At 47.1% G+C, this 26,308-nt stretch overlaps 3 protein-coding genes across 5 annotated transcripts in view; 1 reads left to right on the top strand and 2 right to left on the bottom strand.

Annotated features, from left to right (window-relative positions):
• Positions 1-26,308, bottom strand: part of LOC134840539 (26S proteasome non-ATPase regulatory subunit 14-like) — a 436,784-nt gene that overhangs the window by 59,372 nt on the left and 351,104 nt on the right. The gene's annotated exons all lie outside the window — the stretch shown is intronic.
• Positions 1-26,308, bottom strand: part of LOC134840536 (centriole and centriolar satellite protein ofd1-like) — a 370,655-nt gene that overhangs the window by 316,127 nt on the left and 28,220 nt on the right. The gene's annotated exons all lie outside the window — the stretch shown is intronic.
• The window catches only part of LOC134840540 (ras-related protein Rab-2A), a 53,322-nt gene continuing 40,911 nt past the window's right edge, over positions 13,898-26,308 (top strand). For both annotated transcript variants that reach the window (XM_063856420.1, XM_063856421.1), the window contains exon 1: positions 13,898-13,908. The gene's annotated coding sequence lies outside the window, so the exon portion shown is untranslated. The remainder of the gene's footprint in view (positions 13,909-26,308) is intronic.

Raw genomic sequence — 26,308 nt, 5'->3', positions numbered from 1 at the left:
TTCGATTCGATTCATTCCAAGGTTTTGACTCAAGTGAGTAATTCTTTGATCAATCAGGATCTAGAAAAGAAGTCACAAATATCACACTTGTCAGTTTCACCTTAACATATATCGTTAAAATTTGCTTAAAAACAGTTCAGATAAAAAGATGTTTATCCTAAAATTTATTAAAATCAATCGGTCTCTAAAATTTTGGAATTCGACCTAAGATTGGACAGTCCAAACTTTGGATCTATTCCCAAGATCGTCATTCAGTTGTTCATGGTCACTAACCCCTTCTTGCCCAAGAGCTTAATAACATAACACATAATATAACATAGCACGCATATCACACATTACATACAACTTAGTCTTTGGCCTAACACCCTCTCGCACGTCACTCAGCCTATACTTAAGTAATATTTCTTATGTAAATATACTTGTATATTAGTATCAGAGAATATCACGTGTACAAGCGCGTACAATTCCCGGGGATGCAGTCTTCCTCTGTTTGGATCGTACACTGGAAGCGAGAGTTCCTTCACGTCCATTTCCACGAGGAAGTCCCTCAGCCTTGTCAAGGACAAGACTAAGTTCTCTGGGTCCACGTGCTGCTTCTCCGTCGCCCTCGTTACCAAGAAGCATAGGTATTTTCCCGGTATCTGCGACGCCGCCGGAGGTAAGGCCGCTACGCCCCCCATCCTTGGTCTTTGCTTCCAAAGGAATTCCACGTTTTTGTATTCTCTCTTAAAATCTGCCGCTAACGCTGTCCTAAAACTCATGTCTGCTGTGATTGCTATCGCACATGTTCTGTTTGTGAGTATGAAATCACTGTCTGTTAGTATTATGTTACTTGAATATTCATTTGGTAAGTTAAAATATTACTCAACTACCCTGCCTATGTCAGGTTTCTTAGGTTCTTCGCCTGTTTCTGCTTCTAAGTCTCATGTTTCTCTTGCTATTCTTATTTTTTTTATTATCAAGTTTTCAGTGTGGGTAAGTCCTACCCCCACTCCCCGGACAAAAATATCCATCGACGTCCCCGTCGATCGCATACCGGGTATCAAGTCGAGGTTAGAAGCTGGAATGAGTAGTCGTCCTTCCTGGGCAGCCCAGGAAGGATCATCTCGTTCGGTCTTGATGTATTTCATGCTTTCACGATCTACGTCTTGAATCGTGACGCTGGTCTCCTCTGGGTCCGAGGTCATTTCGTTCAGCCATTCTAAGACACGCAGGTTCGTCAAGTCTTGTTCATATGACTGTTGTTGCTCGTCGTCGAATTCTACCTCGGGTTTCGACCGGTCGTCGACCCACTCATTGTCGTGATCATCGACTATGTCAATGTCTTGTGACACAGTTATTTCCTCTAGACCCACTAGTTCCTCCACTATCTTCTTCAGATCTATCCTATCTACTACAAAGTCGTCACCGTAAGGATTGTATTTCTTTCTTGGTCTTGTCCCGTCCTTCTGACGAGTCTGTATCGTGAACGGAAGATCCGGTTCCAAATTCTTGGGAACCTCTATCTGTTCGGGATCCTGCCAATCATCCTCTGCGTAGGGTAAGGTTTCATCGTCCGCTTCGATCACCTCGTTTGGATCCAGGTCCAGCGGTGTGTCCGTTCCTTCCTCCACGACTTCGTTTCCATCGTTCTTCTCCCTGGTGCCCTTCTCGTTGACCTCACAAGCAGGATCCATCATTAGATAATCCCCTTCTTCCATGTCTGCAGGTATACACCAGTCTTCTGTCGATGGATTGTGTGGCTTGATGTTCTCGTAGTGGGCGGCTCGGCCAGTATGGGGTCTATAAAAGCGTCCCTCCTGGTGCACCTCTGTAATCATGAAGGGTCCCCTCCACTTTTCAGGAGCTTTTTCGTCCCTTTCGGTGGTATAACGTTCTGAAATACCCATACGTAGTCTCCCACCGAGTAGGCTTTTGCACCAGCTGCCTTCTTGTCAAATTTTTTCCTCTGCCTTGCCTGTGCTTGCTGAGTATTTCGTTACACAAATCGTTCAACTCCTGTTGGCATCTGATCACATCCCTCGCGTAGACCTGTGGGGACGTTTTCTTTCCCTCATACTCTGGGTAGAAGAAGGTTAAGGGTAAAGACTTCTCGTGTCCAGTTAGCATCATGTGTGGACTGACTCCGGTGGTGGAGTGTTGCGTGCTGTTATATGCTCCCATCACCTGTGGAAGGTATCTGTCCCAATCGGCCATGTACCTGGAACAATATACTCTCAGCATCGACACTAACGTCCTATTCTGTCTTTCCACTAAGCCATTAGTTTGAGGGTGGTATGTCGTGGAGTGAGCTTGAGCGACCTGTGAGCGTCTCATAAGCTCTTTCGTAAGCTCTCCTACGAAAGCTGTTCCATTAGCCGATTGAAACGTCATCGGACAACCATGTCTTGCTATCCACGTATTGATCAGGTAGTCGCATGTCTCTTCCGCCGAGGCAGTTATGCAGGGCACGGCCTCTGCATACTTCGTAAAATGATCTACCATGACCAACACCTGATTATAACCACTGTCTGTCATGTATATTTTCTGGTGATCTATCTGCACCACCTCATTGAATTCATACGACTCGATAGATTGTAAAGGAAATCGCAACTTCCTTGGGCCCTTGACCTGTTGGCATGACAGACATGCTGTTACCCACTTCTCGCATGCTTTCTTCATCCCAGGCCACTCAAAGCGCGTCAGGATCCTCCGATATACTTGTCGATCCCCTGATGGCCCATCTGATCATGTGACCTGAATAGTAGTTCTGTCTGATAGAGTTGCGGTAAAACTATCGCGTTACACTTGTATAGGACTCTGTCTTCCTCTCTTCTTTTGCAAGCCACAATCCCGTCCTTGTTCAAATAAAATCTCCCTTCCTTCTGCATGAAGTACTGTCTCAGGATGCGATAACTATCTTCCTTGAGGTCCCCTTTGTCCGGAGAACCATTCTCGATCCACCTTTTCAGGTTGCTTGTCATGCGATCATTTCTCTGCGCCCTGAGAAGATCCGAGAGTCTGTATCTCGCCTTCAAGTACGTCTTCATAACCCTCATCTGACTATTCAGCTCATTAGGCTGGTGTGTGTCTTCTTCCATCTTAACGCACCAAATCTTCGTCAACGGCTGTTTTTCCTGTCTAACGGCTGAAGATCAGTCCTGACTACCTCTTTCTGCGGTAACAGACTTATCGAACGTTTCGATACCGCTATTGTCTCCAAATCATCCGCTGCGTTGTCAAAGACTCTTTCGCTTGGTATAAAGTAGCGATCGCTGTCAGGATCCTGGTACACCTCTCTGTCCAGACCCCTTGCCCGAGTTTCCACTACTAGTGTGTGGATCGCTAGTTCGGACAGTTCTGATCCTGAGTTCGAGTTCCTGTCTGAATAGGTGTCCATTCCTGAGTTTCGGGAACTGTCATCTGTTGAAGAGGTTGTGATGGAGTCTGCACGCTCCTTCAGATCATGCCTGTGCCTTCTCTGCATCCATCTGAACTCCCCGGACAAAACCTTGTTCTCTAGGTCCTGTTTCTCATCAGGAATTTTTTTATCTATCTCCGACTCCCCGGACAAACTTTCTTCTCCCGGGTGTTGATCTTGTGCTCGCTGGTTCTTCTCGTCATTCGTCTCCCCGGACAAATAGTCTTGCAGCAGGTTTTGTACTACTTTTTCACCTTCCTTATCCTGGTCCACAAAGGTGACGGTTTTCCTTCGCGTACTGCTCCCCTGTTCTTTCTGTCCGTAAGGGGTACTGGTTAAAATCTCGTGGGGTATTGAGGATACTAGTTGCTGAACTATTGTCCTACAATCCCTCACGTTCTCTCCGTGCTGTCGTCTGGACGGCATGATCTTCACCTTCTCACTGACTGTTAGCGATGCCACTGCTGCTGTCCACTCGGGGTCATCTCTGGTCACTTCTCTTTCTAACAATCCACCCAGCATCCGCATCACTTGCGGTGTGACCTCCACCGTTTTATCCAATAATGAGAGGCTGTTTATGTTCATGCGAGAGAGTTCTAGCTGGACCAGATTCGAGCGCAGCAACAGATCCAAGGGGACCGGGTCCTCCTTGGATAGGATCTTTATCTCGGCTGCTTTCTCTACAGGTAACCCAGGATGCCCTGGAATTGGATGTCCAGATTTATCCAACCATCTCGTTAAGGGAAGCGCTTCTTAAGTTTCTTCGTCCAGAAACGAGAATCCCTCCTTTATTTCTGCCTGATTGGCTTGTTTCTGCTCCAATCTTTCGTAGAACTCAGTTTTCTTGCTGAGGCTATCAGCATTCTGGTGTTTATCACGCATCCTGTGTTCGATTATCATATGGTAGCCATCCAATCTTACTATCCATCTACCAATATAACTCTGATCCATCGAGTAGGTCTTCAACCAGGATAACGCTCTGTTGTCCACGCGTAACTTGAAGGGAGCGCTCCCCAAGTATGCACGGTACTTTTCCACGAAAGTGAATACTGCAAACATTTCTGTTTTTGGTGCGCCATATTTCATCTCTGTGTCACTCAAGACCTTGCTGCCATATGCAATGGGACGGAGAACCGTTCTTCCATTCCATGCTTGCTCTTGATGCAGTATTCCTGAGATGGCTACTACCGATGCGTCTGTATCAAGAACATACATGCCCTTTTCTGTAGGCATGCCTAGCACTGGCGCTTCGCACAGTTCCCGCTTTATGTTCTCGAAGGCAACTTGTGCTTCATCGTTCCATTCTAACTTTTTCCCTTTGTTGCGCATTAGCTTCTGAATCGGATACACCTTGTCCGCATATCTTTTTATGAACTCCCGGTAGTACTTGGTAAACCCTAGGAAGCTCAGGAGCTGTGTGTCCGTTCTGGGAGCCTTCCATGTCAACACTGCTTCCACTGCTTCCGGGTCCGGCCTCACACCATGCCTGTCCACCATTCTTCCCAGGTACTTAATTGAATCCCTAAGGATTTCACATTTCGATGGTTTGCACTTCAATCCTGCTCATTTTATGCATCCAAAGACCTCATCGAGCCTATCAATGTGGCCTTCCAGGGTCGGTGTCGCTATGACTACGTCATCCACGTAACACATCACGAGGTTCCCGTACTTCTTGGTCACTCAAGTCAAAGCCTGAGCCATCAGTCTTTGAAAAGTGGCCGTTGCATTGCACAAGCCGAAGGGCATCCTCTTCCACTGGTACAATCCCAATTCGCACGCGAATCCTGTTTTCTCTCTATCCTTCTTCCGCAGAGGGACCTGCCAGAAGGCAGAACCCAAGTCCATTGTGGAGAAGAACTTGGCCTCACCAAGCTTAGAGAGGCTCTCGTCTATTCGCGGTATCGGGTACGCATCTTTTATCGTTACCGCGTTCAAGTAACGAAAGTCGCAACAAAACCTAAGCTGCCCCCTTTCTTTTTCGCCATTACTACCCCGCAAGCCCATGGCAATTTCGAGGGTTCTATCATGTCGTATTCAAGCAACATTTCTATTTCCGCTCGGCACGCTTCCGATTTGTGTGGCGTCATTCGTCTTGCGCCTTCCCTATGGGGAACGGCGCCCTCTTCAAGTTCGATTTCGTGTTCGACGAAATTACAGCAACCGATATCCGCCTTATGTTTTGAAAATACATCTGCGTTCCGATTTAGGAGGTCCCGCAATTTTTCGAAATCTCCCTTACCTATTTTCCCTTTTAAACGTTCTATCTCTGGCAAAACCGGTTTGTCAGATTCTAGTTCATATGACGAGGGGCGTTCCGGAAAAATCGAGCAGCTTGATAAGCCGTAGTCTGTTTCGGATTTCATTGAAAAAAATTTATGAATAGATTTTAATTCAATAATCCTCTTTAAAATTTTATTTTTATTGGCATGATAAGGACAGTCTTTCACACTATGTTTCTTCAAGTTTTGTATCTCCTCATAGTCGGTCCTCATCGGCAAAGCGTAAGCAAGCTTCTTTCCACGCTGGGTTGAAACCGTGGTGTCCAGTGTGTTCATAACACACTGACACACAGTCCGTTTCGCGTTACCGAGAAGCTCCGGCCTAAAATCACCGAACTCTGACTATTTGGATTCGGTACTAAGCAAACCTGTTTACTATCACTTAACGAATTCAAATTTCTCATTCTAAAAATTGCCACCACAGCTTGTCCTGGCTGTAGTTTTACTTTTCTATCTAAAAAAATTGGTACCTTGTTTTCGTCTGTTATTATCCTATTAATTGGTCTCTTAACATAATTCCGGTTCGGGTTTCTAATCCGTATCAGACTGTTGTTCAAGTCAATCATCACGTCAAAATTCCTGACAAAATCTCTGCCCAAGATGAATTGGTCGGCGTGGTCCAAATTCTCTACCACCAGGAAGCTCATCCAAAAGATCCCGTCCTCCCATGTGGAGGACCGTTATTGGTGTTCTTCCGGCTACGTAAATGGCTCCTCAATTGGCGGCGGCCAGTCGGAGATTCGTTGGAATTAGATCTTCCCTCGTGAAGCCCATTCTTTCCCAAGTGTCCAGAAGCCCAGTGACTCCAATTTTTGTTCCGTTGGTGTCGAGCAGATGTGCAGTCACATCCGCTTCATACCCAATGTGTACTGCATCTTGTTCCATCATGGCGTCATTGCCAATCCTGCGGACTTTGAGTTCCTCCTCACCCAAATAGATCTGCCCCATTTGGTCATCATCTGTTGTTACATAAGTCCTGGTGTAGATACTGATTCCATCCACGTTCAGCATCACTTGATACGGCCCATAGACCTCTAGGTAGCGTCCATGAAGTCTCTTTATGCGAGGGTCACCCGTTTTTAGTATTGCTCGCACAGCTCTCGACTCGGTGCGTGGCTCCACTTGCCTCAGATAATCTGCATATGTGTCCAAATGCATCAAAGTGAACTCGGATGGTTCATTTAAATTTCTGATTACCTGATGTCCAGCCACTGAGATTATCGACTGTATCTTGCTTCCTTGCGGCACCATGCCGAACCTCTGACCGGAGATCACATTAAGTTTCATGCTCAAACTGCTTGGTGCTTTAGTTTCTTCGAACTCCGTTGCTTCGAAGGTATTCAGTTGCTCCTGAAGTTTCTCATTTTCCAGTTCAAGTTTCACTTTTTGTTCGATCTCTTTCGTCACCAGTTCCTACTGCACTCTATATAGAGCATCCCTCGCGGCTGCCCTATAATCAATCTTGAAGTCATCGGCCGCAGTTGCTGGTTCCGGTTCACGTGTCTCTTCTGTTACCGCTTGCATTTCCTTTGCCGCCAGCTCTTGAGGTTTATCTTTTCTGCGTGCCTCCGTTTCACTCAACAGGCGAGCCTTGCTGGCTTTCACTCCTGACAAAGCTTCTTCATGCCTTGGATGCTTGATGTCTGCCACTGCATCCCAGAATTGCGGACAATCTGATTTAAAATGACCTTCCATGTTGCAAAAGAAACACCTCGGGCCGAATTTCGCAATTAATCCTCTCATGAAATCCTCATGGTCCAATTCTGACGCATCTTCGTCCTCGAGGCTAAAGCCTATTGCTTTCATGCCTTGTTTGTAAGTTGGGCATGCTGACACATGATGGTCCGTTGAACTGCAATTGGCACAAGAGCGTCTCTTGTCCATATCATCCCTCGGTTTGTACCAATTGTTCCCTTGGTTTGCTGGTCCGTTGTTAAAATTGCCATAATTGTTCTTGTAGTATCCAGATCTCGAAGGAGGTTTCAACAAAAGATACTCTTTTGACTTGAGCGTCAACTCCTCTGGTGTTGGCGCATTGGTTGATAGTGGTGTGTAATGCGTTGCTAGCATTGTTCGAAGTTCATCATTCTTCACAGCATCGATGAATTTTGAGGCTACGGCTAGGTTCATCCTTCGGTTTGACTCATCCGGTTGGCTGCGTCTTCTCAGCATTTCCAAGTCATCGAGAAACTTGTCTATCGTTTCATCTTCTCGTTGCCTCCGTTTCTCGAAGCGCATCATCGCTTGGTGCCCCTGCACCCCTGATCCGAAACGGTTTAACAAGATTTCGAAGATTTTCTCAGCTGTGTCACGCTGATATTGCTCCTTGGCTATGACTTAGTTCATGGCTTTCCCTTCCAAGTTGCTGGTGAGCGCACTGCATTCCTGTCTCTCCGACAAGTCCTCTTCCTCGAAATGCAGCTTCATTACCTCTATCCAGGTATCAATACAGCCATCAGATTCATCTTTATAGCATCTTGGTTTCTTAAAGACTCTTCTGGACTTCTCACTGCGTTCATTGGTTCTGGATAACCTTGTAAGGAATGTCTCCAAAGACCTGTTTAGGGGTTCAAAGGCTGTGGCCATTGCCGTAGCATCCCTTGAGTGTCCCGCCTGAGGGTCCTCACACCTTGTCAAAGGCTCTGTATGCGGTGCATCCCTGCAATCCGAATCGCCGTGAGTGTTTCCCCCTTGGCCCACATGACTCCTCCCCGGGCTAGCATGCCCTCTGTTACCGGAATCACTCCTCCCAGTTGCATGTGTGCCTTGCGTTGGTCGTTCATTAGAGGTCTGTCTGTTCCCCGTTGAGCTTGCTCTACTGTTCGGGCCCCATGTTCTATTATCCCTTGTGGCATAGCCTGATGAAGTACCTCAGCCTCTAGTGGATCCATATGTCTTCCTCTTTTGATGTTCATTGAAGTTCACCTTCGGCTCCCTGCTGGGACCTCCCGAGTTCGGTTCCCCTTCTTTTGGTCCACTATTGCTGCTTAGTAGCCCGTCCAACCTATCCATGATAGCCTGAGTTCGCCTCTCCATCATCGCGTCTATCTTTTTGTCAAGAGTCCCAAGAGACTGCTCTTGCTGAATTCTTAACTTCTCCATGTCGTCTCTTAAGCGTAACTCTCGCTGTTCTGCTTCTCTTGTCATTCGCGACAAGTTCTTCGCCATATGCTCGTCCGTTCTTTCTTTCAAGCATTTTTCGCTCCTACCAATTTCTTGTCTATTGCGGTTTATTTCTTCCCGCAGACTTTCTCTTTCAATGTGAACTGCCCTTTCTAGTTCACTCATTCTTATGGACATCTGTTCATTTTGTTCTCCTAAACTGTCCACTATGTTGTTTAAGGCTTCTTCTAGTGCTGCCCCGTTATCCACGAGTGGCGTCATTAGTGGCGGTGCAACCCTGTCGGTCCCAGGTAGCTTCGTGCTGGTCGAGATTCGGGCCTTGACTCTCTGCCTCGACGTCTTTTCATTATCCACCTCAGGATCCGCCAATGCGTTGCCTAGCCCTCTGTTTCTACTCTCCCCAGTTTGCGGCTCTGAATTTGTCATAATCGCGAAGCCTCTCGACTGGCCCGGTGTGTTTACCTCTTTGCTTATCGTCCTCACCACACCAAATTTGTCCATGGTTCCAGTCTCTCTTCCGACGTATGCCTCATTCTCCTGGGTCGAACTATTGAGGCTTACTTGAGACCCAAAGTCCACTTGCTCTTCTTCGTCTTCCTCCTCCTGGGATTCACCTTCATTTCCTGCGCCCCCTCCTATGGTGAATGGAAAGATGTTTCCTAAGGTGTTCCTCATTCTTTCTGAGAACGATGATGACGTTGTTGGTTTCTCAGTTCCGCCTGCCATCATAGTGTTGTCTGTTGGAGATCTTCTAGTTGCCGCTATTTCAGTTGAGATGTCGGACAGTTCCGACATCTCCTCTCGATCTAATGTCCCGGTGGAAGTGGCAACATCATGGCCTTGTTCTACCGAAGTAGATTCACTCGCCAGCCTTCTGCCTCTCCCCTCCAGTCCATGTACTTCCTGGTTGTCGTTCATGGCATGGTCCGTATTGACCTCCACTTCTAACAGTTCTTTTCGCTCTTCTGAGGTCAGCTGACTCCTTGTTTTAACCATTCTGCCTGAAACCGTCTCCCCTTTGTCGGTCCGGGCTCGTTTGATCCAATCCACAAAAGGATCGGTCATTGTTCTTCTGTGCTTTTTAGGTATGAATTTCCTAGAGCTATTACTCCGTTTAGGTATCCTTGACTTGTCTAGACTCATTCTCAATTTGTAACTCCCTAATGCCTATACACTTAATTCGATTGCTTGTGACGTTATAGTTTGACTACCAATAATAATGACACAACACAATAAATTTCACAAGATTCTATAAAATAGTGCCCACGAATCCCTGTATGTTATCAGAGTACAGTTTGTATATAATTTATTCACACTAACCGATTATCGGTCGTAAGATTTGAGAACTAGCACAATATGATGTTATCAGTCAATTTAAAAGATAGTGTACTCACTACCCAATCAAGCACAGTTTATATTGATTTAAAACCAAAAACAAAAAAATAAATAATGACAGAATATGAATACGTCTATATAAAAAAACGTATGTGTATTGTACTTTTAGTCGGTCGCAGTACAATAGTCGAACTTGTTTTTTTTAACTGTTAAGGAAAAAGCTTTCCCTGCTTGGTGTTGCAATAAACAGACAAAACTTTCAAGGCAGTAATTTTCTCAAGTGGGCGTCTATTGCACCCACCGAGTACTGTGTTACCTATCTGCCTTTGGACTGCCCGAGCTAGACCTACTACAACCCTCAGGGCAGTCACTTTTCACAAAAACGTATCGGGTTTCAATCCACACCAATGAATTACGCTCTTTTTAGTTTAGACTTAGTGTCGCGAATATCCGAGTTCGGACCTGTTTTGTTTGTGGTCTTGTTTTTATTGAAAGGCAAATTACCAGTGCAGTCACTGATTCCTAGCCTGTCTGCTAATAACCTAATACATCTCACTGTAGTCTTTCTTCTGTTTACCTAAGTCTTTTAATAAAAAAATACCCCTCCGGATTGGCAAAAATAGGACCCTTCCGTACTAGCAAAATTTAGACCCCTCCGGATTGGGACCCCTCCGAATTAGTAAATATATATGACCCCTCCGGATTGGGAACCCTCTTGTCTGTGTTAGTAACTTTTCGGAGATTTCCTTCTTTCAACCTATACCCCTCCGGATACGTTCTCCGATGCAATTTTGCTTTTTCAATTAACTAGGAAGGGTATGTACTGCTTTCCTAGACCCTTCCAGATTGAATTTAAGCCTCTTATTTGACAATTCACGCTAACGGTGAAGGGTCTTATCGCTAGCCTAACTTCGGTTCGATTAAGGTTTTCCTGTGCCTTTAGCCTTCCCTTTTCGTCTAGAACAGCCTAAAGTTACTTTATTCAACCGCTATTAACTTTTGGTAGGGGTGTAAGGGCTTTTCTAAAAGAAATTTATAAAACGTGAAGGGTCTACCCTCCCAAATTGGTGAATTTGCTAAAAACAATCTCAAAAAATTTTCACGCTTACTTTTCCGAAAAACTTTTGTCACTATCAGTAAGCTCAGCTAATTTCTGTTCTATTGGTACCAAGATCAACTGGATATGTCCAGTAGTTCCAAAGTTATTAACCAAAACGTCTTTTTTCTAAAGTCAAGAAATTTCTCTCTTATAGGTTCCGCCTAACTTTTTCCGCAATTCTGTTCCTTTCGACCTAAAAGCTATTGATCCGAGCTCAGAAGGCCTATACTCTTCTAGTTCAATGCAAAAGAACCGATCTAAAACGCTTTAGTTGAAAAAATTTGCGAAAAACTATGCTACCTGTACCCCTCCGGATTGATGAATCCACCAAATCAAACACGTTAGGTTCGATTTCTCTGCAACCCGGAAGGCTTTCGGGAAGCGGGTTTTAAAACTTGTAGATTCACTAGTGGACGTTGTCCGAACAACTATTTTCACTGTTCTAACTCAAAGATTTTTCTGAATTTATAGTGTTTCCTTTTCTCAAAATCACGAAAATTCGGTTTTTGGTTCCAAAATAGTTCCAACCACTTTCGAACTAAACTTAACCGGTTCTATCTATTATGGTAGTGCAGTTACGATGTAACACACTTATTTAGCGCTTTTTTCCGTTTCAATAAATATCGACATCTCAAAAATCGCGACTTGTGGGGGGATCAAAATATCGCTATTTTGACCCTAAAAACCGGTCTGCTTTCTGTGTTTTTCACTGAAAAACGGTATAGTTTTTCACTGAAAAACGCAGTGAAGAGGTATTACAGAACGTTACTGCTTTCTGTGTTTTTCACTGAAAAACGGTATAAGAGTATTAATATAGGCTATATAAGTAATAATATTAGTAATACTATACTCCTCCGGATTTGTTTAATATCCGAATTAAGGTGCTTAACTCGGATATTCGCAGTTCGGTGAAGGGTCACTACAGTGCAGCACTGTCGAGCCCCCCACAGATTACTATCTTACTTTTTGTACCAAAAGGGATACAAAACTTGTTAACGATACCCAACAGTCGATTGTTGTTGTCCTTGAGCCCCTTTTTGTTGCTCCTTGTACTGCTTGCCGGATCAGTCTTCTCCCAAGACCCTTCCGAATTGAGCGCAAGTCAGCTGATCCTTCCGGATTGAGCGCAATTTATCATTAACGTGCTTAAATGCTCAAATAACCCTACAGTACAAGCCTCACAAACGGGCTACAAAATTGATCGTAACAATCCTGACTGATATAAATGCCTGTAACAACAATATATCTATCAACAACAAACGGGAGGGTCGGATCACTTCTTGTCTTGGGGGATGATTTCTACTGATTTTTTACTTTTTACTGTTTTTGATTTTTTCGGTTATTTTTTATGTTTTTTGTTTTTCTTGGGTACTATACTACTTTTTGTTTGGTTTTATATATATCTTTAAGTGTTTTTGGTCACAAACCTCTCAGGGAACGACGGGACCGCGAATCCCCCCACCCTTCCTGGTTCGTGAATTTTCGGTCTTAACTAGGTTAAAAAGCTATTCACGATAATCCGGAAGGCTTCCGCGTTCCGAACTACCCTTCCGCCCCGGCGGTTTAGGCCTATTAAGGGTGTTAATGTGAGCATCCGCTCGGCGCGGAGTGCTCGACTTGAAAAATGGGAAGATGTCCTTCCTCAAGCCCTAGCATCCATCCGAACGTTAGTATGTTCAGCTACCACCGAAACACCTCATTCACGTTTATTTCGCTTTGACAGGCGTGGCAGTGCTGGTTTCTCATTTCTGTCTTGGTTATCATCAGGCCGCGATGCTTATTTGAAAAAGTTTGTCCGCAACAAGGACGATCCATTAGTGACTCCAGTTAGCATTGAACAGGTAATTAACCCTTTTTATGCCAGAGTACGATTTCCTTACGGAAGGACTGATACAGTATCTACTTCTTCGTTGGCCCCTGGAGTGGGTGTTCCTCCGGTACAAGATGAGTCACGTATGCCTGCTATTGGTTCTCAAGTCTCCGAACCTTTAGATCAACCGGTGGAAGTAGATGGTGAACAAATGGATATTAATGAGCCGAACCCTCCAAATGAAGTATCTGATACAAACACGTCTGAACCCACGGGAACGACCGGGGAATTCGATGAAACAATCAACAGTCAAAAAAGCGATGTGCGAGTACCAAGCGAGCAAGTTGGCCGAAGAACAAGTTGTCGGAATAGCAAACAAACTCAATTTTATGGCTCCACAGTTGGGAGCTCAGAGATAAATGGAAAACGCGAAGATGATGAAATTGTATGGAGTTATGAATGAATTTTCTTTTGGCGGGGATGAAGGTTATATATTTGTTATATGTTAATGTTGATTTCAGATATTGTTGAATAAAAGCTTTATAAAGAAGCGGCGTTTCCTCCAACAGTCTTCTTAGTGACGAGAATGAATACGCGGTTGTCTAATTACAGACCACACTCCAAATTCGATAGGGCGTGAAGACAACCGAAGTCGCCCGGAGTTGAAATTTCGAATCGCTTGGAGTTGTACAAATATACTCATTGCACCTACAGTAAACCGAACCTTTTTAACGGATACTCCATCATTATGTCGGAGGACGGAACACAACAAGGTGATCCCGAGTCCCCACCGCTTTCTGCCGAACCCAAACAGAGCAAAGTAATCAGAAGGTTAAACTTATTAAATAAACTTATTAAATAGTGAATTGATTGAAAGACCGGGTAACTGGATTGGATAGCCCTTAAAATTAAGGGATTTCAGAGACCGGCACTGAATGTGTCTCATTGGCCCGAGTTCACTGAACAACACCATCAAGCTTATTCCGTACCAGGAGCGAAAGCAGTTTTTCGGTAGAAGCTACACAATCTCAGGATTAAGCCTCAACGAAAAAGCGAAGAACAAGTTGAAGATCCTACAAAAACTGTTGGAGCAAGGAACGCTTCGAAGAGTTCGTAAAATAGTTCTTTGGCACGACACCATAAATAAATCTATTTCTCCCAATCGTAGCAACAACAACAAACCTTGTAGTATCCCTGAACATATCAACACCCTATTGAAACTTCGTCCACGAATTGCAGGAATTGTATCCTGCCAACGAGCTGGAACAAAGAATATTCTTAAAGATCCAAAAAAAAGACATCAATCCCTGTCATCGATGTGAAATCGAAACTACTCGGATGTGAAATTGAAACTACTAATATAGTTGTGCAAAAACTGTGTTGACGATGGCAAGAGATGTCTCAAAGAAGGAAGTGAAACCTTAAGATTACCCCCAGAAATTGGAAAGAAATTAAATGATATAGAGGCGAAGTTGATTGACAGCAAGAAAACTTCAGCCAACCTAAGTGCCATGCTGGAAAAAGAAATCTCGAAGCTAAAATCGAGCTTTTTGAAATTAAATTTGAGTTGAAAATGAATGCTGTTCTGGATAATTGTAACAGTCGCCTACTTCGGTCACATATGAGGCTTAAGAAGAATAGGCCCTATAACCATTGGCTCAAGAGTCAGGGACACTATCTCTCGTGTTTTTCTACCTCAAAATGGTCGGAGCCAATTCGGTTTGCTTGCGACATGAGACTAAAAACCCGTTACAGCTTAAAAGCCACTACCAAAATACCCCCCACTCTAGAAAATAAGAACGTCCCTATACTTAGGTCTCAAAATACCCAAAATACACGAACGCCATTAAAAACAGGCTCAGAACAATCCGCACACTCACTTTTTTTTAGACAGTGAAACTTTGATCCGTTTCAGATGGATCAACCTAAAACTCGCCTTATCTCATCATAACAATCATAAAACACACTCAAGAGAACTAAATTGAGAATTCACATGTCGGCACATTTTAGGAATTAGAGGTAACTAAATTAATGAGCAATTCGAGAATTAAGTTTGATAACTTGAGAAGTATAATACTAATTAGTTTTAATAAGGAAAACAAGTTTTGACTCTAGTAATTAAGATTTGGTCTGAACCATTGGGATACCCCAGCTGTCCACCTTTCCACTGAGGGTTCACTCCAGTTCAGCTCGAATAATCGTGATCTTCTTTCGCAATCGTTTCTTTTCCTATTTCAGGATAAGACGGCTCTACTCGCGTTTATTTCGTATCTGGAAATTGCGAATAGCAATTTCCCGCTGCTTTTTTCGGTACTTTCTCGCGATTGTAAATCAGATGTTCTGATCTTATTTTTCTGATATTTTCAGTTGTCGCGAGGAAATTGAGCATGACAGGCTCCATTCGAAATTTTGAAAAATTAAATTTCCTACCAAAATTGCGTGTTTCGTGTTCCTCAAGGTCAAACTTCCAAATATGACCGACTGGCACATACTCCCCGGACACGAGATCGATGACCTCATCGCGTGTTGCCGCCTGCCAGTGAGTCCCCAGAATACCGAGTGTTGCTCAAGATATAGTGCCAGTGGTCATTTACAGAAGATTGCAGCAGACTTATGTTTATCTACATCCCAAATTCACCCTTCGAAGTGCTAGGACCTGATGAATTTGACACCGTGATCTGTCTTAGTAGCGCCTCCTCATCATCAGAACTCATCACAATTTCTTCCCATGCTCTCAATTGTTCGTATGATTGCATCCACTCCCTCTGCTCTTGCAACCTCGCTGCCTGATTCGGTAAACCTTTCGTTTTCAATTCCCTGTTCTCATTTTCTTGGCTTGAGTCGTCCATGAGTTTATCTTGATATCGCAGGTGTGGAAATAGACCGCCGCCGTATATCCAATGAACAAGGGATCCCAACCATCGGTGAAATCCTTTTGCTGTTTCTCCACCGTAGCTTTCGCGAATAGGGTTGGCACTACCAGGGGGCTGTTCATCCCCAGGGCCATTCTCCTGACTGTTGGGAACTCAGGAATGGTCGCGGGTAAGACTTCCTTCTCCAGTATTGCCTCCAGCTCCTTTTTTTACCAAATCAAATCTCTTTTTCCACGCGCGGATTCTCAAGATATCTTGTCCGTTCGCCGTCAGGGGATTCAGGTTCCAAAACTTGGGATACGTCTCTATGGGGCCTTCACGTTTTCCCCCCATCCTGCACTGCAGTTGCCCCCGGAAATTGAATACTACCAACTCGGGATCTTTCACCTTCCCGAAGAGCACTGTGTTACTCATCCGCGCCCTGAGCACCTCTTGTTGACACCAGTTCAGCGCCGTCCCATCCAACACGCTTATTAAACTCACGTGCACTACTGAATGGCGGTATGCAGCCACTAGAGGGTCCGGAAAGGCGTATGTCATCGCTGGGCCGTAGATACAAGTCACAACTTCCTCTAGTCCCCTGATCATTCTCACCGGGTCTGACCTCATCGCCAGGCATAGATCCGTCAGTAGAGGGATACCACCATTCGCCTCCCTCCATTCCTCTCTTGTCTTCGGGTTCTTCTCTTGACCGGTCATGTGTCGGTTCTGCATCAGTAGTTATTCCACCAGCAACGTCTTCAGCCCCGCCGTGCACTTGTATGAATAAGTGTCTATGCTCGAGTGGGTTTTTCCCATCGACAAGGACTCTCCATATTTCATCAACCGATGGAATGGCACCAATTCGCCATGAGTTAGGAGCACCAGCGCCAGATATCCATCAATCCGAAGTGTCTCCACACCCCGGCTGAACAAATACGCTGGTCCCATGTTAAACAGGTATCTCGGGTAAACTAAGTACAGGGCTAACAAGAGGCTTATGGGCATGTTCAAGAGCTCTTGCACGAAGGCCCGGAAAATGGTCTCTTTTGCACAAAACACTCCAGCCATGTATCTCTTCTCCCAACAAGGACTCAAGAATTCCAGTATCTCGTGATCTCTCCTGGTCCTCAGCTCACCTTTTGCATGCTCCCGCCAGAACTCTCCAATGGTGACCCTATTAGCTGCCGTGACAAACCTGGCCACCGTCACCTCCCTGCTCTCGGCTATCTCCAATTGTTCCTCGAGAAATTCCCAAATCTGCTTCACGAGAGGTGGGGCACTCTCCCTTGTCTTGTCAGTAGCATTCTCGAGTCTGGGTGTCAAAAACGGCCACCTACCTCTCTCTTGCGTTAGTCGATACACCATCGACTCCAGTTGCTTCTCAATCGCAGCCACGTTCTTCCTTTCGTTGCTTGGTCCCTTTGATTTGCTCGTGGAACTCGTGATGGTCACGTCCATATATCGGAACCACAAGCTGGCTGTAAGGTGACTTATTATCGGGTGGTCATCCCCTATTGTCAGAATGAATTTTAGCTGCCTGGCAAAGTTCGAGATCTCGAGTAAGAGGACCTCGTCCAGCACAATGAGTATATCTGCTAACTCATAGAATCCCCTCAAGGCATGGGATACGTCCGCCCACGCCGCCGCCAGTTCTGACTTTCGTAATCTCAAGTTCGTAGGTTCCAGCTCTCGGTTGGGAGCTGCCAACAGGATCCGCCATGCGCTCCCTTCAGCTATCAGAATCAAAATAGCATACACAAACTGCAGAGCAGGGGGCATGCTTGCGTATCCGGGTGATGTCGTGAATACCACCTTCGTTTTGGATCCAAATCGCAAACTGACGTTTTCCTGCACCTCATTCATTGCGGCAAACAGCGTCTGTATGGCCTCCCATATCTTCTTTGGCGTAGGCTTGTCCCCCTTCAGCTGCTCTAGAAGCCCAGACGCATGCAGGTGATCATTCATTCCCGCGAACAGCAGCAGCTCTGGTTCGCAAGGCATTTCCGACTTTATCGCCACCACCAAGGTCAACATCTGCTTCAATTCTGCACCCGGCAGCGAGTATACTAGAGTTTCTGGCCAAAATAACTTGGGAGATGTTCCTTTGAAGTCCGATCCCGTCACAATGATCACTCTCGCGGCCGCTGGATCTGCTCTGTCATACACCGCCAGTGTCTTGGCTAATTGAGCACTGCCGCAGGGTTTCCCATATGTTGGGTCATCTGCCAACTTCGCACCCTCGTTGGCGGCGTCTGGCAATTCCATCTCCCTTGGCTCCAGTAGCTTGTCCACCACCCTCAACTGTGCAGGAGTCGCCAATCTGATTCTGGCGATACTTGTTCTGTGTTTAGGTGGCTCCACTATGAGTCCCGGACTCCCCAGCAACTTGAGAGGTCTGTTATTTATCGGTCCCATGACTGATTTCGTGGGAATCCCAGTCAGATCAGCCGTCTTCATCATTCTTGCTCTTGAGAAATGTGCTTCGTGGGCCTTCAGCCAGTCTACGCACTGGTGTCGACTCCAGTCCTCTTGTGACACATGCTTGAGCCCCAGGACTTCTGCCAACTCTTGTCTGCATTCCAGATCCTCTAGGTCCAACTCCATCACCTTCTCCAAATACCGCGTCCTACTTGCCTCCGCTGTCTTCTCTACTCTCTTATCCTCCACCACTACCACTGAGGATACCACTCAACTCTGGGTCGTCGATGACTCCGCTTCTTCAGCTTCCATTGTCGTGGAACCCGGTAGTCTGGTCCGGCTGCTTCTCGAGCTGTCTCTTGAGTTTACTCCCGCTCCCAGGCGACTACACAAGGGTCTTGTGGCAAAGAAAGGGGGATTTGGGGGTGGACCGAATGTGACTCGGGCCGTCTCAAGCAAATCTGCCTCCAACTCATTTATATGCCTCTGGAAGACATCATTCAACCACTCCACGCCCCTAGGCCTGTCAAAGTGGATTCCATCTGAGGACGCATCCTCTGGGAAAGACTGCTCCATCTGGTCGGCTACGTTCAACAACCTGATGGGGAGAACGCTCCTTTGATGTATCTGCTCGATTATCCCGTTCAGGACCAGCACTTTTTCGTTCATCTCCGTCGCATGTTGGTCGGCCATCATGTTGTAAGGGATGGTGCAAACTGTGAGTATGGCAGGATCCATCTGAATCCTTAACTCCTCCAAGATGCAGCTCATTTTGTCGTGTAACGTCGTGACTTTCCTTAATTCCCCTTTGGACACATCCTTGGTCCCCATCATTAGGGTCACTGTGTACATCTTCGCCATCCCTACCATCTCGAGTGATGCCAACATCTGCGGTGTTGCGGCTCCGGAAAAACTCAAGACTCCAGTCTGCCAGTGCGACTGGATTCGGGTCAGCACCCGTATCAGGCTGTCCCCTACGATCAGATGAACTGCACCCTCAGGTATTCGCGGCTGTGTGTAATATTCAGCCCAGGACGCATCATGGAAGCAATCCCATCTCGCCCGCTGCGCCGCGTTCCATTCCATGCTATTGTGCCGGTGGTATCTGCCCTCCGTGCTCTTCTTGTAGCTTGCGATCACCACGCTCCTGACCGGTTGCTCTCTCCAAGTCGGGGGTACCTCCGCTCGAGTTGGACTTTCGCGACTGCTCAGCTGTAACCTCTTGTGTAATTCCTTAAGACGCGACGAACTCCCGCTCACCTGACTGCTGCTCGTGGTTGAGCTCGGGGTGTATCCCGGCAGTGCTACATCCATCAACGGGCGTATTGGTTGCGTCGTCTCTGAACCGCGCAGGGAGGATGCTGGTTCGGTTGGTATCCATACTTCCAGCGCCTCGTTTATATGTTCTTGAGCCGCACAGTCCAAGTTGAGATTCCCCTTCGATCTGGAAGCCTCATCCACCTCCATACGCGACTCCGGCCCTGAGCTCGCAACAGCTCGTTCCGACGTCCTGGTTTCCTTTTGCTTTTGTTGGTCGAGCATTCGTTGTCGCCTCTGGATCCTTTCCAGTTCCGACTTCAACTGCTTGCAATTCGCAGGGTTCTCTCGCACCCTCTGCTCCTGCTGGTGTTCTGCTCTCAGCATCTCAAGTTCACGACGCGCCTGATCCCTCTCAAGGATAGCCTGATCTCTCTCCAGATTCGCTTGATTTCCCTCGAGTTTCTCGCTATCCCGATCAAGATTCGCTTTGTTCTTTTCCATCTGCGCCCGTTCGAGAGTTCCCTTTTCAAGTTGCTGAGGTCAGGATACGTCGCTTCCATTTGCTGGGCTCGCGTCATAGAAAGTGGCCTGCTCGTGTACTGGCTAGCCGATCTTGCTGACGGTTTGACCGGCAATGGGAATTCTCCCGCGCCGTACTCAGTGGTGTTGCCTAAACCAGGATTCCTCGCCAAGTCGAATCCTCTCACCCCTCCATCCACTTTGAGGATAGCCATCTTGTCTGTTCCTGATTGGATATACCTTTCGTGGTGTAGCCGACCATCAAGACAGCTTCGGTCGCGGATTCCCTGCACTCACCTTGCTCCTCTAATTGCAGGAAGGCATTCAACATCACTGCCATCCTCTCAACCAGTTGGGTGTAGTCCAGGTCACTCAAACGCCTCTATAACTCATCGAGCGTCGGCCTCTTTAGTGCCGCAGGCATGGACTTCCAAAATCGATCTGCCATTTTTTACAACTTCTAGATTATCTCGCGCACCAACCAACTCGTGAATTACCGAACCAACTCGTGAATTACCGTACCAACTCGTGAATCACGTACCAACGTGAGCACTTGAGAACTCTCTTCCGAACGTTTCTGATCGTGAACTTAGTTCAAGACTTTCTATTCTCTTTCCAATGAGTGTGTCTTAGTCGTCAACTTTGGTTTGATCAAATCAATCTGAAAGTAAAATCCACTTTTTAGACTAAGGTATCATATTCCTAACCTAACAACACCCCCCATTATTTTAGTTAAAACCTTATCCCTACGTCCGTTTTACTAAAATAATTCAATTGGAAGTTTTTAAGAGCATGCAGATTCATCTAATGTTTTAGCACCATCATTTTTCAAATTATAATTGTCATGCCAATCACGTTAAAATCCATCTACCTGCCCAGAGGTCCCCATGTACCCTTACCCCCAACTCGAGACCTCAGTTGTGCACCCGTAGCTCAGGCGATACTCAAGTAGTACTTCTTGTGTAGGTGTACCATTATCTCTGTTTCTGCGAAGACCACGTGTAGGATTGCATACAACTCCCTTGGGCTCAACTTGCCCCTGTTTGGGTCATAAACTGGCATCGAGACCTCCATTATCCCTCTTTCAATCATGAAATCCCTCAGCCTCGTTAGTGCTAGCATCACGTGCTCAGGATCTATCGTATTCCTTTCACTGACCCTCGTCACTAGAAAGCACAGGTATTTGCCCGGGACTTGTGCCACTGATGGGGGAAGCGCAGCCATTACTCCCAGCCCCGGTCTCCGTCTGAACAGAAACTCCACGTTCTGGTATTCTCTTTGAAGTCGGCTTCCAGTCTCGATTTGAGGCTCATGTCCGCCGTTATACAGATCGCGCTAGTCCTGTCTGACAGAATGAAGTCGCTGTCCGTTATTAGGATGTTCTCCGAGTATTCATTGGGGATTTCAAATTTCGTTTGGAAATTTCGTCCTATGGTAGGTTCAGCTTCTTCCTCGCCCAATTCTAATACCTTGGTCTCTCTTACTTCCCTCAGTTTCTTTATCATCAAATTTTGGTGTGGGTAAGTCATACACCCACTCCCCGGATAAAAATATTTATCGACGTCCCCGTCGATGATGCTGGGTCTAAATTATCTGGGGGTATTTCTAACGGCTTGTCGGTTGCTGTCCAACCGAAAAGGGGATCTTGCGATTTCACATTGAGTTCTGCCGACACGTCGACCTGTTGGATGCTTAGCCCTTTGTCTTCTTCGCTCCTGACCCCACGCATTCACTCTAGTATTCTCAGGTTCGTGTTCTCCCTCCTCTCTATCTCGCTCTGTTCCAGATCTGTTTCTTGTTCTGGTGTGGGTAGTGTTCACTCTCGTTGATGATTTGCCATTCATCGTCTGCCACCAATTCGCCCACACTCAGTAACTCGATGCCCACTTCATCAGGCCGTATCTTGTCAATCAAGAAGTCATCCCCGTACCTATTGTACCTCATGCCCGTCCGTTTACGATTACCGCTCCTGGTTCCTGCTGTTATCGGCAAGTTTGGTTCCGTCCACTTTGGCACCTCGTCCTGCTCCGGATCGTTCCAGTCTTCTTCCACAAAGGACTCTGCCTCTGAATCCGTTTCTATTTTTTCATTGTCGTCCAGACTCAAGCCCTCGTTGCCATCGTTTTTCTCTCTAGTGCCTTTTTCATTCACCTCGCAAGCTGGTTCCAACAATAGGTACTCGAGTGCCTCCATGTTTTGCGGTACGCACCAGTCTTCGTGTTTCAAGTTTTCATAATGCGCTGCACGCCCCGTACTCAAGCGATAAAACCGTCCTTGCTGGTGCATTTCCGTTATCATGAACGGTCCTCTCCATTTCTTGAGTAGTTTCTTTATACCTTTGGGAGGTATGACATTCTGGAAGACCCACACGTACTGGCCCACTGCGTATGGCGTAGTCAACGCGTTGGGACGAGAGGGTCGAGGGAATCGCCCAACAGAAGTGGTGTTTTTGCTGGCTTTCGATGAGTCCGGGACATCCGAGAGAGGTCGAAATCGATTGATGAGATGGTGCCGAGAAGAAATGTCCGGACACGACTTGGCTCGTGAGCCGGGACTAGGCGAGCAAAAGTATCACCGGCTAGGTGAGATACCCCTGCCTGTTCAGCCTGCAGAGCCGCTCATCGGAGCTAAAGGACTACGTGATAGGCCGGGCCCGTCACACTCAGTAGACTCCCCAACAGCTGCTCCTTCTCTCAAGACAGTGAAGGTGAGCGAGATCGAGATACAGACCTCGGAGACGATCGAGACCTTAGAGAAGAAAGAAAGGGATCAGAACGAGCTGTGTGCCAAGCTGCAGGAGTACAGGACAATATCTCGAGAAAGGGACGAATGGAAGAAGAAGTTTGAAGACCTGCAAATAGCCTACAAGGAAGAGGAGATAAAGCATCTGAAGGAACTATATATGGCGAGGGTGAGTCAAGTATCACCGGAGGTTCTGGCTACGATGAACTCCTCGGAGGCATCCAGGGACACACGTCCCGGGACGAGGGCACAGGAGCTGTGCGCACCGAGAGAGCCCGAGGCTCCTCAGCAGACATCAGAGTCTGCTCCCAACCCGAGAAATACGATACCGGACCCCTTGGACACCTATCTCGCTCCTCAGTTCCAGAGATCGTTCCATCAGGTAGCCAGAGCAGCTATGAACGAGATTAATAGGACCACTAGCCGGACGCTGGCTAGGGTCATCCCTTCCCAACGCTTCGATCGTTCTTCGAGCAGCTCGGAGAGAACATCTCGAACTGTAGTACCAGCAGGGACTGCGCATGATGGGACAATTCAGAGATCTCGCGTGGTTGATATTAGAAAGAATCTAATGGTGCGCAACCAGTTCGTGCAAGTGGCCACGGAGCATCCTCGTGCTTGTTTGAATGGCATGGGCTGGAACCCCGCCATAAGCAACCAGGCAATTCCCTCAGGGAGTCGTCATTTGGTTATAGGGGACAGTTTAGTGAGGGATCTAAACAAGATCTTTGTCAACGGGCAGACTACTGTCCTATCTTTTGGAGGTGCTTCCGTGGCTCAAGTCATCAAGATGATGGAGTTCCAGCGAGAGGATCACCTAGACACGTTGGTGATAATGCTCGGGACTAATGACGTTTCGAGGGCCCCTGTAACTCCAGAGAGCAAGTGGGAACCCCTGCTGGTCTGCCTTCTGAATGAACTGAAGGAGAAGTACAGACCCAGACTTGTGGTTCTATGAACGATACCACAAAACCCGGAGATGGTCACGCCGGTTGCAGATGAATGGTAGCAGGACCCGGTGGAACGAGATGACTCGCGGTCTGGTAAGGAGCAACCCAGCGAATTGCGACTCATAGATCTAGAAAACATGCTGCGCATGATCGATCACCTCACGCTCACCTGGGACGGCATACACTTCAACACCCAGCAAGGGAGGCGCTGGATAAACGACGTGTTCCAGACGCAGTTGAGGGAAATGGTGCAAGATTTAAGGAACACCAGCTCACTGGCTCGGACCAGTTTGACTGGAGCAGGTAGAGTGAGGGGTAACGTGCCAGAATCACTCGCCATTAGTCTTGGGCCCCTGGCAATGGAAACGGTTGCAGCTTCTCCCGTCACTCCGAGCTCAGATGTGAGAGCGAGATTGGGGCCTGCACATCCTCCCTCCTCTAGGAGTAGTGACACGCCGACTACAGCAACTCCTGCTTCGACAACAGGACAGTCGACGAGCGCCGTGCCGATGGAGGGAGTCGAACCAAACAGTGTGCTGCTTTGGAACCGTCCAGATCCCAGCGGTTGGGGACAAAATAAGACGGACATGTCGGCGAAAATGAACATGAACACGTTGACGTGTCGGGAGGATGCAAGGAAGATGATCGGTGGAGAGGGTCCCACAGTGTCGCGATTTTATCGAATACCGGGTGTGGATTGGCTGGTAGCGGGACAGGAACAGTTCAGCTCCGCGACTACGCTCAGGTACGTGGACCTCAGTGGATTGCCACAGGACAATACCTTTGGACCCTTGAATAACCGATCTCTCACGGACGTCCGTCGGAGAGCCAGAGAGCTGACACCACCTGCTAGGAAGGGTAAGTTTCTGGCCAAGAATAAGCCCAACAACAAGCATCACAAGATGTACAGACAGTTTGCTAAACCACCCGGCCAGGCGCCTGGTGGATAATCGAGAGACTATCCCCGAGCGACCTCGGTGGAAGGGGACGACAAGAGATATGCAGGGCTGATGGCACCAGTCGGTGACAACCTGTTTGCCGCTTATGATCCCTTGGATATGAAGTCTGCCAAATACCTGATAGTGGCCAGTTCGGATTATCTCCACACGCCCCGTTCTCTCTTTTGGCCTGATGTGATTTTCTTGACGGCGCCTAAGTTGGACTGGGCACAATCAGCAGGCATGATGATAAGTGTGCGAAGGGTAGTCAGCATGGAACCGCAAGTGATAGTGGTTGCAGGCTCGAATGATCACCTACAGAGCAGAGGGTTGCTGTACCGTCTGACGGATGGATCGATCCCGAGCAATGAGGTCATAGGAGAGGCGATAATGACATTGCTCTCGGCCATGGCTGAGGTAGAGACATCAGTAAAACAACGCTTCACTCAAAATGTGCTGAAGGTTGTCTTTGTGTTATCACCGGGGTACGCCACATTGCCAGAACCCCTTCCGTTTGTGTACACGATGGTCACAACGATAGCAGAGGGACGATTCAGAGTGATAAAACCCGCGCCAAACAGAACGGTGGACCCCCCAACAACTACTATCCATACCGATCTGAGCTTCCTGCCAATTGGGCTGACATCTCTAATGCCATACAGGGATTCAAGGATTGTAGCACAACTCGGTTGGTGCGGGATGAAGTCCTGGGGTTGGAGCTGTCCAACTTCGCCAGATTATTGAAATTGAGGCGAGGGCTGGATGACGATCATTTGTTAGTACAACAGGTGGCTGATGATCTCTGGTTCAGACAAATGGATCACGTAGATAATCAGCAGGGGAGGACGGTTAGAAAAAAAATGACATCGGCAGAAAAGGATCTCATGGCACTGGCTTTGCGTACGAAGCGACACACCAACGCAAGGTTGAAGTTGTCACCGAGATTGTGACTTTGGGGGAAGATGCGTTCGAGCATGCACCGGCGGTGATCAAAGAGTTACACGCGTATCTGAAAAACTTGTTTAATGAGACGGAGTTAGCCGGGGGCATGATGTTGCAGTTGATGCAGGACGTGAACACGATGTCATTGGATAAGTTCCAAGCCGATATCTTGGCCACGAGGGCACAATATCAACAATCAGGCGCTGTCTTGGTTGGAATGGGAGTGGGATGGACGCCATCCTTCTTGTCAACATGTTACCCGAGGGCATCCAGGAACCTGATCGCGAGCTTCGTCAAGGATATCTGGAAACTAGCAATTGGCTTGATATTGGCCTTGTATGTGACATTTGGTCACGTGAACTTCGTGAATGGACCTGCGAATCTCTTCACCCAAGCTTTGGCAGACCTGAGATTGGACGGGCTCCTCACCCTGATCGCTATGACGTATGGTCGGTTAGGAGATCTGCTCGTGCTGTTGCGATACCCAGAACAGCTTCAGGGAACGAGTCGTGAGTTCAACGCGCAACTGGAAACCGCCTCGCTCAAAAAGATGAAGTACTGGAGGATCCTCTTGTTCCAATATCTCCTGCAACAGAACAGGAGCGTCACAGGAGAGGATAAGATGGCGACGGATGCGG

The sequence above is a fragment of the Symsagittifera roscoffensis genome, chromosome 2 (assembly GCF_963678635.1).
Source record: "Symsagittifera roscoffensis chromosome 2, txSymRosc1.1, whole genome shotgun sequence".
In the NCBI taxonomy this organism is placed as follows: Eukaryota; Metazoa; Xenacoelomorpha; order Acoela; family Convolutidae; genus Symsagittifera; species Symsagittifera roscoffensis.
This window is presented reverse-complemented; position numbering and strand designations above follow the sequence as displayed.